This window comes from Balearica regulorum, chromosome 3, assembly GCF_011004875.1.
Source record: "Balearica regulorum gibbericeps isolate bBalReg1 chromosome 3, bBalReg1.pri, whole genome shotgun sequence".
NCBI lineage: Eukaryota > Metazoa > Chordata > Aves > Gruiformes > Gruidae > Balearica > Balearica regulorum.
This window is the reverse complement of record NC_046186.1, coordinates 99,462,245-99,473,022: the sequence shown is the minus strand read 5'-3', so window position 1 is coordinate 99,473,022 and position 10,778 is coordinate 99,462,245.

Genomic DNA, 10,778 nt, shown 5'->3' with positions numbered 1-10,778 from the left:
GTGTTGTAAAGAGGTTTTCTTTACACAAAACCAGTTGTACAGGACTGAATGAACCAAACATTTATCAAACTGCTTGGGTCTGATTGATTTCTGCATTGTACTTGATACCAGAAATAAAGCTGATTAAGAAGATGCCTTGATATAAAAAGCTTGTACCATTGAAAAGCCTCACCGGGGCTGAAACTTTTCTAGAAATACAAAGTAGAGCCAGCTCACTGTCTTCAGTCAGTGAGCACTAGAGAAAAAACATACAATCAAGGGTAGATTTATTGCCAAACGTAGCTGTTCCTGTAGTACTCACATTTTTCATTTTTATTGTATTCATTTAATCATTTTCAGTTGATTCAAAGGAAATTGCAAGAGATTCATGTTTGTTAGCACCTGCCTACGCAGCATCAACACTTCAGGAGAGCAACGTGGCCAGGCAGCAGTGCAGGATAACAAAGACACGCAGATCTTGCTAGCTGAGTCAATCGGTCGTTACTTGTACTTGAAATGCTGTATGATGTTATTATTGATTGTTAATTCTTGCTAGTATTTTTGGCTGAGAAAAGGAAGACGTGGAGTACAGCACCTTGAAGAGGAACCAGCCTGAGCTGTCTGCAACTGCTCAGTGTGTTCCTCAGAGGTTCGTATTAAAGTCACGCTGACGGGTTAGCACTCGGGCAATTCCCCGTTAGACTTCTCAGCTGAAAGTGGTTATTGGAGAGTACCAAATGGTCCTGTGACCAGCAATTAAACTATTCCCCAAAGCTGTTAGCTTGTGCCTGAAGATACTTCTCACACACACAGCTCTGAAGATCTTCCAATGCTTCCTAAAATTGCCCTAATAATCCCTGTAAACAAGAAAAGTAAAATGTTTCTTTTAATCTAATGAAAATATTAGTGTGACTGGTGAACAAACCTTTGATCTGATATTATCCCTTTTTCAATGTCAGTTTAACTGACAAAGCTGTGAGCATTCCCATGGCTAACTGACCAACTAATTGCTGTCTCTAGGCAGAATTGGCTGAAGGCAAAAATCCACCTACCTGTATAGGTGCAGAAAGGCAGAAAAAGCAGCTGAAACTGGATGTCAAACCATGAGGAGATCTTCTCTGTGAACTGTCTTTGGATGAGGACTTCAAAATGTGGTGCATTTCTGTAAATATGATTTTGAAATGGCAAACAAGTACAAAAGATGCTGGAATAAGAAAATTGTTGAAGACAAAGATGGACTATGAATATGGGGATTTTTTAATGTTATAAAAAGAGAACTGCTTGGAAAGGGGGTTGGAATTTGCGTGGGTTTTTTTAAACCATTAACAATTTCTCTCCCTAAGAGAATTATAAGAATATCTAAGGAGGTCAATCATTTTCTGCAAAAATCTTCATTTGGACTAATAGTTTTTAACTAGAAGATGGGACATGTTCAACTATAATAGCTGGTTTCCTCTACAGATCTCTAAGCAGAAATAAAATCCTCTTCTGAGAGAAAAGAAAGAAAAAACTGTTTGAAATAAACCTAAAACTCAAATTATGGAATGTGTGTAGGTCAGTAGCAGACCTGGCTGCTTATTTGTTTTTAACTTTATATAAAATTAACTTTGTGATTTTTCTTTGAATATTGTTTGTTTTCTCACTTGAAAAGGTAAAGATCTACTAATTCTCTTTGATTAGACATGACAGCATGCCCTTTAACATGCGTTCATTCCTTTTTCATAACAAAACATTTTAATAGTTTGCTTTTATAAGGGAAGATTGTCGAGTGAGCACTCAAAATGATTGTCTCAGCCCTCAAAAGGAAAACCGAGCTTACTTAACTTGTCCTTGCAAACACAGGTGCGTTGCATCCCAGGTTATCTTCCAGGCTGCTCTCAACAGCATTGGCAATTCTCATACCCAAACTGAACTGTCAAGTCTAGATTTTCACAGCTTGTCTGTTGGGGAAGAAAATCAGTCTCTAAACCAGCTTACACCTTAAACCAACTATTTTTGTTTCCTAATATTCAGGCCTCTGTCTAATCATTATTTTTGTAATATTTCTGAATGTTCAGCTTTTATTATTATAATGATGGATTTAAGGACCAGACAGGAACAAAGCCCATGTATGCAAAAAAATATGCAAATACAGACCAGCTAGGAATTCTTATTCTTCCAAAGAGTGAAGACTTGAAATGGGAAGGATAGAAAATCATACATAAAGTGTAGGTAGAGCAGTCAATGGGACTGCAGCAGTGGTAAGTTTGTTCTTCTGATGACCTCTTGTATTTCTTCTTCCCTTGAAAAATGAGGATTTCACTGGGCTTTCAGAGTTTTTTTCCTAATTCTTAGGGTAAGACTTTGAGGGTATTCTACCAGAGAGGAAGAAGAGTGGAAGGGCAGGTAGAGCAATACAGAGCCAGAGAGGGTTACTCCAGGAGCCAGATAGCAAGGCAATAAATGCGTAATCAGCAGATGTTGGAGAGTATCAGCTGTGTGTTGCCCTCACTAGTTGCTTGGGGGTTGCTTCTGCTGCTCCTCTCCTTGTTCCTGCAGGAAATTTTCCCTGGCTTGGTTCTCTGCTAAGTCCTTCCTCAGCCCAGGCAGTGCTCGAGGAGCTCAGCTGTTCTTAGAGGTAAGTGAAGTCCTCCTGAGCTGAGTTTGGTAGTTTCCATGGGGTGAACAGCTACATGTCACAGCCTGAAAGCACAAGAGGAGACCCTCATGTGAACATGGCTGCAGTGCAGAATCCCATACAATTCTGAAAGCATCACAGCGGAAGATATGCTGTTTGTTAGTCACCTGAAAGTAGACTTGGAGAACTGAAAAGCTGAATTTTGTATGGAGACTGAGCATAGGGAGGGATTTTTGGATGAGCCAAAGTGAATTTTTTATCTCTATGAGTAAAGGTATTAAAATTGCATTCACTTTAAGATGTTTATACTGTGTGATAGAGTCCTGCTGGAAAAAGGCTAATTGCTGACAGTTGTTCAGAGTGTATGAATTAATTAAAATGGCAGTAAATTGGGATGCTTCTTGAATTTAGTATTTCATTAGCAGCAAAGGGCTATTGTGCTCATTCTGAAAGAACGTATCATGATGTGTTTTGATATTGCTTGTATAAGACCAAAAAGCTCCTGAAAACTCTGGATGCTTAATTTTGATAAGGCAGGAATCTGGTAATCACGTGCTCTTGAAGTGTATGGTATTTCCTTTAATAAAATAGATGGTGATGTAGGGCTTCTGTTACTGCAATTGTCAGTCACTGCAATTAAGGTTAGTGTAATTGTCTCTAATCTTTATACCTCTGGACAGAGACTCTGCTGTGGTACAGCGGGTTTCTCCCCAGCAGAAGAGAATTCGGTTTCTTTAACTTCTCTTTTAACCTGATGGAAAGGGAGGGGAGTAGGGAGGAATGAAAATACTTTTCTTCTAAAAATCTCAAGGAAATCATACCCTTCGTATCTCCCTGATGTCACACAAGGTTCTCCCCTTCATAGTTTCTATATTTAAATTTTCCGTAACAGGCTCTGGATAGTTCTTGATTTATTTTGTTGCGTTATTTTAAGGGCAAGAATAAAACTCAATATTCTACTAAGAAAATATTTTGCGGTACCTTTTCCTTCAGTGCTGCCAACGTACAGAAACATTCCTATCAAGCCTTCTTTTTCCAAACTGGTCTAGGTGCCTCACTGAATAATTTTCCACCTCTTCTGGCATTTCATCAAACTATTTAATCTCTTATTCCTTCAAACAGCAAAAGTTCCATAGTTGGCAGGTAACATTTTTTAGCTTCTTTCATAGTGCAGGGATAACATTCACTTTGGGGCATGGTAATACCACCCTGCTCACTCATCAGCTTCCCACTTATGTTCTCGCACACTCCTTCAAAGTCTTCATCTGGTTGGTTGTACTGAAGAAATTCAACCACCAAAAAAAGTAGTGCTTAATACTTATTTCTATGAAGCTTTCAGGCCATAGTTGTGTTTTGCACCATGACCTCAGTTGTTGGCTATTTCTTTGGCAGTAGTGTCCTAAGGCTGTAGCAGAGGCTGTTGTCCTGCACCCTTATACCTGCACGTTGGATGACAGAGCCCTTCTTCTGAAGAACATGGAATAAGTGTTGGGTGGGATCTGCAGAGGTGGAGGAAGGTGACTCTTGCCTTCTTAGGAGCTCATCTTGGTCCTTCTGTCCCTCCTTAGAAGTGGCCCTGAGGAAGCATTTAGGTACAAGCAATTGCTATTCCCAGGTGGCACTTTATCATAGATGTAAAAATGGTGGCCTCTCTGCATTAGTCACAGCTTTTCCAGTAAGACTGGATACGGAAGTAAGTTGTTATTATTTATAACTAGTTTCTAAGTGGCAAATAATCCAAGTGTTATTCTTTGTGCCATTAATAAAGTTCAAAAGGAGTTACCGGTGCTGTTTCATTGGCTTGGAACCATGCAAGAGAAATGATCAGTGTGTACTCTGCTGGGGGTGTGAAAACAAGTTTTGGCTTCATCTGAACAACTAGGAGGAACACAAGGAAGGGAAGGAGTTGTTGTTCTTGACTATTTTTTTTCCTTTTAAACAGAGACTGTAGTGTGTGTGTACCATTCAAACACCATAGTTATGGTAAGTCATAATTAAAAACAAAAGAAAGATGACAGCACAATCTCTTCCCCTCCAATCTATTATATACCACTGTGAAGCAGTCGAGTATTCACCTAGAAGAGGCTGAAGAGCAAACCAGAGGGTGAGAACATGATGCACAATTTGGTGGTGAGAGCACTCACCTGGAGAAGGCAGCCCTCAGTCTTGGCTCTGCTGTGTAGTCTGTGCAAAGTGAAAGTGCATCAAGAAATAAAAAATAAGCCACCAAGTAGCCTGTGGCAGATATTTAAAGCATTTCTCTGGAACATGAGAGAATAGGGTGAGTTTGTGGGCAGGGAACATTTTAACCTGAATTGCTGTGTTGTGAGTGTAGCCCTTCATCAATATGTGCGCACATGCTCTTACTGAGAAGGACTTGATGTCGCCTGTGGTAAAAGAAAGACTCAGTGGCAAGGCAGGAGGAGGATCCAAGGAAAAAGTAAGTTGGACAGAACTGAGCTAAGGGAAGACTGGAATTAGTCATAGAAAACTGTAGTTTGGAAGGGACCACTGGAGATGACGTAGTCCGGCTTTGCTCTCCGAGCAGGGCTCACTTCAATGTTAGATAAAGTCACTTCATGTAAGCGGCCTGTCTGGTATAATCAGACTCCGTCTAATCTGCCCTCATTTACAAACCAAAAAATTTTAGGAAGTGCTGGAAAATGCATCTTCCTCATTCACATCTAGTTCAATAAAGTATCGTGTGCCAGTTGTAAATGTGGCACTGAGGAAAGGTGTTGCAAGCTATGCCAAGGAGTAATAAAGATCTATGAAACTAATCTAGGAATTGAAGAAACAAATGATGCATAATGAAGCAACAGAGGAAGGTTAACAGAGGGAGCACAGCTAAAAGAAAACATCAAACAGAGCAGAAAAGCTCGGCTGCTTAATTATTTTGCAAAGTGACTTAGCAACTGCTAACATGGAAAAGAAGGCACCGAACAGCTTTGCAAATTTTTTTTTTTTTTTTTTTTTTTGATTAAAGATCAGGAGATTATGGTGTTAGACAGGAAGGATTAGGATATCCACAGATTGCTCCTGCGGTGGTTAGTGTGAAGATAAAAGCTATAACAGATTATACGGTTCAGAGTATAAGAGCTGGAAAAACTTAGTATGAAAACTGGAATAAGCATTTTAAGGCAGTAAAATAATGGTATTTCACTGGAAGCATAAACAAGTGTTCAATTTGAAGTCTATGAAGATTGAAGGAAACAGCATTTAAAACTGTCAGCCTGAAGAAACCTCAGAGTGTTACAGTGTCTTTTCTCAGTGTTACTTAGCTTTCGGAAAGAAAAATTATACCTTCCTAAAGGGGTTTTTGGTGCCTTTGAGAATGATACATGGACAAACAGTGTTTTCCTGCTTGCTCTCATCCTCTTCTGGGGAGGGGAGATTAAATTATCGCAGCCTGAAGGGGCTCAATTTGATTTCCTTTTGCAGGTGGCCAGATGCTCTAGTCCAGGGGGTGTCTGGGCAGGAACACAGCAGGGGCCCGTCCTCTGGCTCACGCAGCGACTTTCTGAGAAAGCTGCAGATGATAGGGCTTTGCTGAACACTAGATCTGGATACAAAATTTGGATCCTAAACTGGGTAGGATGGTGAGAAAAATGCTTGGCGAGGTAAGGTGAAGCAACAATCTGGCGTTAACTGGAAGAATCACCGGGGTGGCTGTGCAGCTCGTGCTGCATTTCATCACTACGTCTGGATTTTTGTACACAGGGATGCCACCAGGGAAAGATGTGTCCAAAAGCGATGTAGTTTCTGGGCGTGAAAGGTCTGGCTATGCCCACGTGCCTCTGCTAGCGTAGGGCTCTGCACCAGAAACACAAGTAGTGGAGGGGCCAGGAGGGCAGTCACAAACTGTTCACGAAAGGGGTGTGCAAGGTGTCTCAAAGTGGACAAAGTAAGAGGAAACCTGGTTGACCGCAGGTCTGGATTCTGTCCATCTCAGATATGAATGTGTTTCTTATGTTTTGTGGTAGAGTAACTTTAAGAATTTACAGCTCATTTTCATCACATAGTGAAGAGGTGTCTGTCTCCATATTTGAAACTGTATATAATATTTCATAGTGGAATATTTTTGTACTTTGGGTGTTTTTTTGTTATTTCAATATTCTCCTGTTAGGAGAAGGTATATTTTCTTCCCTTGTCTTTAGTTCTTGTCTTAACCATCTAGTGCTCATTTCTTAAATGCAGCCTGAGACAGAAATTTGTCATGTTCCAGCTAGAAAAATAAGGATGAAAAAATAATTAAAAACTGAAATTAGACTGGAAATGTTTGTGCAATTCTCTCTGCAGATATTCTTCGTAGTGGTACACAATGCTTTTATGAACAGGACTCAGCTTTACAAAGACATGTGAATGTAAATGTGCCTATTTCACTGATATTGAAGACTAAACAAGCAGAGGTTAAGTTGTTTAGCTGAAGTTGTTTGTGTCAATAGTCAGCGACAACCCGGTACTGTGAAGCTGGAACACCACCACTAAGGAAGAAAATTAATGAGCAGTAATGTAGTCAGATGAGGAAGGATTTAGAACATGCTAGTACCTGGCCTGATTACAGATGGAAAGAGGGCTGTTCAATTTGTAGATAAATTTAGAATAATGAGTCTTAGTGTAGACTACAGTGAAAGAATAGCTGCTAATTGGAAAGTTGCTTCTGCATGCTGAATAGGAGGATGACTGGCAAGCTAAATTAGAAATATCCCCAGAAGATTTCTGCTTAAGGCTCCGTGACAGAAAGGAAGGGACATGAGGATGAGACTGGCATTGAGGGTGAGCCAGAACTTTCTTTTTCAGACGCCTTGCAAACACAGGATTAGCCTGAATTGCACTGAGACCACCTCCTTGTCCTGGGTCTAGGAACTCCCCTGGTCCCAGAGGACAGCCATCCTCCTTTTGCAGGGGAATTTATAATCCCGTAGTTTGTGTTGAGGGATTGACGGGGATTGAGTCTGTGGGCTTTGTGAGTTTGAGCCTCTGAAAGAAAAGCTGCAAAACCAAAGGCATCTCTGTTCAGGGAATACTTTTCCTACCTCAGGAAGACAAAATGCCAAGTGTTAAGTGTCAGGAGTGGAGAGGAAGGCTTGGTAGTGAGAAATGCTACGGTTCGGGCTGATAAGATTCAGAACGTCTCTATATGCAAACAAATACCATCGGTACCATTTGGTGAGATTGCATTGGCAGGGAGGCATCTGGCAGTACTGTGATGCGGTATTTCAGCTACTTGATCTACGCCAACAAGTGGGAGTTTGTGTGAATTTACCAGCCTGGCCATAAACCAGTCTGCCAGCTATTGTCCCACCTTGTCACTGGAACAGGACCGTGCCCAGGGTGTGGGATGACGGGACTGAGACTCATCATGCACTCACCGATCTCACAAAGCAAAATGGTTCCCAAATGGGGTGAGTCGAGGTTACCTCCTCCGCCTGCCTGACCTGAGGTTTGGAGGCACCCTTATTTGCCTCATGGTACTGTTCAGAGTTTTGGGAGGAAGCTGTGGTGCTCCCTTTTGAAGGGTGACCGACAGGAGGGGGAGTGACGCGATGCCTTCGTGGTCTCAGTTCCCATTCCCTCCATGTTCCCTGAAAAAGAGAAATATTCGGTAGGACTCACAACCCTGCCACTAGATGGAATGAGTTGGGAACCGTGTATATTGTCTATAACTGGAATTAGAAGAAGATCAGATTGCAGCCTTGTCTTGGTGAGTGTCCCCTTGAAAACTGCCCAGGCTCTATTTGGTAGCTGTTGTCTTGCATATTAAAGAGAAGTGCTACCTGCACGGCTTCTGAACATTGGCATCCTCGCTGTTAGGAAACCTCCCTCGTCCTGACTTGTTTCATTACTTTTTGTTTAGAAAGTGATTCAGTGCTCCCTGTTGAGATGTGAGTTAGCAGTCCTGTGGTGGGGGAAAGGGCAGCTAATTGGCACCATGGTTGAGAGCAATGCTGCACAAGTAGAGCTGTGGTGCTCAACAGCTTGAAAGGAGAAATTTCAGACATCCTGTGTGTCTGAAGTGGCAACTTGAACAAATGAGGGCTCCTTGCTACATCCCATGCTGTATGCGGCAGCCTTACTGGTCAAGAGCAGCGCTCGGAGAGCAAGTCTGGAAGGGCAGGAAAGGCAATTTCTCAGCAAAACTAGTTCTTCCCAAATCTGAGCCCCCGTAAATTGATTAAGAAGTACCTCACATAAGAGCAGAAAAAGGCTAATAAGGAGGGTGCAGGACAAAATAAGATGAGGTAGATGTTTCATCTGGGAGGAGGGACCTGGTCCGTAGCTGACCCAGCAAAACGTAGAGCACAACAATGCTGAAGGTCTTCCCTGACCTTAATTTACTTGTGGAGCAGATGGGTGCAGTCCTCAACTGTATTTCCAGGGACCGGAGGATTTTATTCTACAGCAATGCTTTTACTTTTTTTAATACAATTTATGAGCTTCTAAAAACTTCCTAGTGAACGTGTGGGTCCCGTGTAGCAAATGCCAGCCCAGTGAGACGCGTTTCTGAGAATAAGGCAGAGGCACCGCTGTGCTGGGGGAAATGGGGGCAAGATGCTTCACTCTGCTGGGAGCTCGCAGCCTGGTGGCTAAAGCTAAAACTTAGGCAGTCTGCTTGCCTTCCACTTGCAACTGCACAAAGACAGTCTCAGCAGGCAGCCCGCTTTAATTGCTCAGGCTTTTGTTTTCACAGGCTTTGTTTTTTACCTTGGGGGGAAAACCCCAGTGCGTACGGCTATTCCTTTTTACACTCTTCTCAGAAAAAGCTTTAACATAAACCTGAAAGCACTCTGAGAGACTATAGGAAGCTGACTTTTTTGGGGGGGCATGTGCAACAGCTTTGCTGATTCTAATCATATATGGAATTAATGTAATGATTTTTAATGAGACAACATATTATGATTAAAACACCAGCTGGTGAATGAGAGCAATAAAAGTATTAGAGGTTTTTATCTTCTGATCTTCTGAGTATTGTGAGTTCATATCTCATTAATAACCTTGGGACTTAAGTTGCTAATAATTATGCTTCGTGTTGCTAGGGAATGGTGCTGCACGACGCATGGTGAATGCCGTGTGGAGAGGATATGCCTAAGGCATGATGGTAACTTGCTAGATCTTTTTATTTTATTGAGCACAAATACTGTTTGATGACCCACAAAGTTGGATGCAGTTTACAGTGTTTGTTAATGTCACTTGTTCTGATTGATTAGTTAAATGGCATTTTACTGCAGCACAGGTATTTTCAATATTGCTGGCTGATGATGGCACTCTAGATGTAGCAGCATGCAGTGAGTAGGGTTCTCCAATGCTCTGGCTGTTGTCTGCCGCTAAACTTCTACATGCCTCAGTGAACTGTACCTCCTTGTACTTTTATCTACAAATATGAGGCTTGCCAGCAAGTATTTTAGGGCAAAGCCCATTTCTTGCTCCCTTTTTATCCCTTAGTATCCAGGATTCCCGTATTTTCCTGGGGCAAACACTAATTTTCAGATGTGTGGGTTTTCTTCCAGATATTTAATTGGTATTGTTATAAGAAATGCACATTTACATTGCAGTATAGAATTGCAGATTGACTACAATGCCTCATTTTAAAAAGAAAAATGTAGACCTTACAGTACTACTGGCCCGGCAGAAGATACAGCTGAACTTCAGTACTCTGACAGATGAGGATAGTGATGCAGTATCTCCGACATAATGCAGTCAGAGCACCTCAAAGAGGACAGTCGTGTTCACAAACCAACTTGGCCACGTTGTTTGGGTCCTGTGGGCCATGGCAAGGTATAGTAGCTAGCACCCTCCCTCCTACAGAGTATCACTGTCTTGATGGACTGCCATCTCTCCCCTTTGCTTTGGCCAAAGGGCTCCTTTGCAGCTCTGTCTTATTCTACCGAGGAGTAAGGTTTATTGCAACACAGTGAGTCAGTTATGCAATATGTGATTTAATCTACTGTCCATCTATCAGTCCCCCACTGATAATGATTTAAACCTGTTTGTTCATCTCCTTCAAATCATAGAAAATTAAATTCCTGGAAGCTTCTTAAAATTGATGCCTTGACAGACTAGAAAGCTGAGAGATTTGTGCTCCCAGTGTGATTTGTTGGGGCTAATTTGCCAGCTGTAATCTCGTCTGTCAAACTGTCAGTAGCTCCAGATTGTCTGTATGTTGTCTATTACCTGATTAAAA